This window comes from Ailuropoda melanoleuca, unplaced genomic scaffold (genome assembly GCF_002007445.2).
Source record: "Ailuropoda melanoleuca isolate Jingjing unplaced genomic scaffold, ASM200744v2 unplaced-scaffold1430, whole genome shotgun sequence".
Taxonomy (NCBI): domain Eukaryota; kingdom Metazoa; phylum Chordata; class Mammalia; order Carnivora; family Ursidae; genus Ailuropoda; species Ailuropoda melanoleuca.
The window spans coordinates 2111-4904 of NW_023183060.1; positions in this window are offsets into that span (position 1 = coordinate 2111).

Consider the following 2794-nt stretch of genomic DNA (forward strand, 5'->3'; position numbering starts at 1 on the left):
TATGCTGAGGCCTAAATATGGTGGAAGCAGATTTTATTATGAGCAATGCAATCAAGAAGGCGGTGGAGAAATATCCTTTAACAGAAAGGTATTTATGAATCTGTAGGGACTCCTGGGTCACTCATTCTGTTAAGCGTCTGCCTTTGGTTCAGGTCACGATCCTGGAGCCCTGGGACCACGCCATTTGTCCTGCTGCCTGCTCAGCGGGGAGTCTACTTCTTCCTGTCCCTCTGACTCTCCCCCTACATGTACTCTCTCTCTCTCTCTCTCAAATAAAATAAAATCTTTAGAAGTATGTTAATGTGTATAAAAGAAAAATCTGTCCACCTGAAATTCACTATCCAGTGAAAATCTCTCTCAAAAAGGAAGCAAGATAAATCTTTCGGATGGCACGATGTCACATAACAGCACCCACGGACACTCACTACAACAGCGAGTGACGGACGCTCCTTGCACAGAGGCAGAGTCGATCAGATAGCAATGTGAATGCACACAAAGGGACAAAGCAGCAGCTCTGGGATCTACATGGACAAACAGAAACTTCTGTCGTACATTCACGTCTGTGAATGGTAACTGTGTGAGGCCGAACATAGTGACAATATGTCCTGGTCTGTGATGAATGTCAAACTAAACTCGTGACCACCATAGCCCAAAATTGGGGGGTGGGGAGAAAAGAACACATTAAAATAGTCTTGTGTTCTATGCGAAGCGATAGAAAATCACTGGAAGGAAGACTTTGGGAGGTCAGTGGGTCCTAAACCCTAAAGCAACAATAAGCTAGAACCTTTCAATAACAAAGAGTCGTATCTAACGAGGTGCATTCATTAGGGTTCTCCAGACAGAACCAACAGGAGAGGCACACAGCTGACCCATGAACAACACGGGCCAAATTGCTAGAGTCCAGTTACTCACAAGGGTGTACATGATAGTTGTGTAAATGTATTTTCTTTTGTTCATGCTTTTTCCCCAAACCTGTGTTTTATTCCCACAAGGCAGCCGGGGTTGGGGTGTGCTGAGCAGCGAGAAAGGTGGACGGAAATTCCTCAGGGACAGGGTGCCTACCCTGTCTGGAGTCTCCCCCAGAGCAGAGGTCTGATTTTCAGGGAGACAGTGAGGGTACCTCATGGAACCCTCCAAGGGGAAGTGGGCTCGGTGAGGGGTGCACAGCTGCAGAGCTATGGGTAGCAGAGAAGGTCCTTCTTTATTACGAAGGACCCTTCCATGGGACATACCACGTCACCACACAGCCTTCTGGTCAATATGGAACTTGGTGAAGGTCCATTTAATGGCATTTCCCTGCATGCTCCAGCACTTGGGCTGGGCTTCTACCCCCTTCCACAGGGACTGGGCAACCTCCATATTTGCAAGGATCTTGCTGTGCTTACAGAATTTGATCTTAGAGCCATCGGCACACTGTCCCATCTACACATTACTCCCCGGCTGCTGCCTCTCCAGCTGGGCACAAGGGAAGGCCAGGCTCCATAAGCCCCACTCAGCATAGGGGGCTGGCTGGTCGAGGAACTGAGTGCATTCACATCTCGTGTGCCACATCGTTAGGGCATGTTGGTGACAATTCACAGGTGCTTGTGCAGATCAACCATATGCCCATCGATGTCCTGGGCTGAGAGCTGGTGCACGGGGTGAGCACAGTGGCCGTCCTCACTGGAGACTCACATGGTGCTGGCTGGGCAGGGGCTGCTAGGGCCCCACACACCAGCACAAGCTAACCTAATTTGCCTAATTTTCTACTCACATTTTCTTTTTTGACATACCTTTTTATGAGACTACAGTGTATAATACAAGTAACATATTAACTATGTGTTAATCCGCTCTGTATGTTGTCAGATAGGTTTATGGTCAAGAGTAGACTATTAGGGGTTAAGGTTTGGGGAGTCAAAAGTCACATGCAGATTTTTGACTGCATGGGTGTCAGCATCCCTAACACCTTCTTAGTTCAAAAGTATAATACAAAAGTTTCACAATGTGTTCCAAAAGATACACAAATGTGGTTGACTTCCTATCTCCTTTCATGTAGCCATTGTTACAAAGTAAAAAAAGTACACATCACTGGAAATCTATAGACCACTAACTCTTACAAATATTGGCACAAAAATCCTCGACAAAACACTATCAGTTAGAGGAGTTAAGATGACAGAGGAGTAGGGGACCTCTTTTTCAGCCGGTCCCCTGAGTTGAGCTGGGTAGGTACCAGACCAGCAGGAACATCCACGGAATCAGCCTGAGAAGCAGGAAGACACATCTGGATCTCTACAAATGAACATCTCCAGCGCTGAGTGTTGAGGTACGAAGCGGGGAGCCGTGAAACCATGCACAGATATCGGAAGATAAATGGAAGGGGGAGGGAGCCGCTGTGTCTGGGTGCTGGGAAGCGGTAGCCACCAGCACGGGGGAGCGGGTGGACCACGGACCCACACCCCTGGGACAGCAGTCTGAGACCCTGAGCCGGGGGCGCACATCCAAGCATCTCACAGAACTCCGGAACTCCGGTATGCTCACTGGATCCAGACTGAGACGGGAGCTCTGGGAGCACTCGTGGGGCAGCTGGAAGCTGGCGTCTGGCAGGCCACCTGCACCGGGGAGTGGGCGAACTCGCAGATGGCACCCGTGAGACAGCAGACTGATACCGGGAGCTTCAGGAGTGCGCGGGGTGGCTGGCGGCTGGCGGGGTTAGAAAGACAAAGGACAGAGAAGCGCCAGCCCTAGAAGTGAGGGCTGGGACGTCGGGTGTGGAGTGCACAGCCCAGGATGCTGCAGGTTTGAGCAGCACCAACAG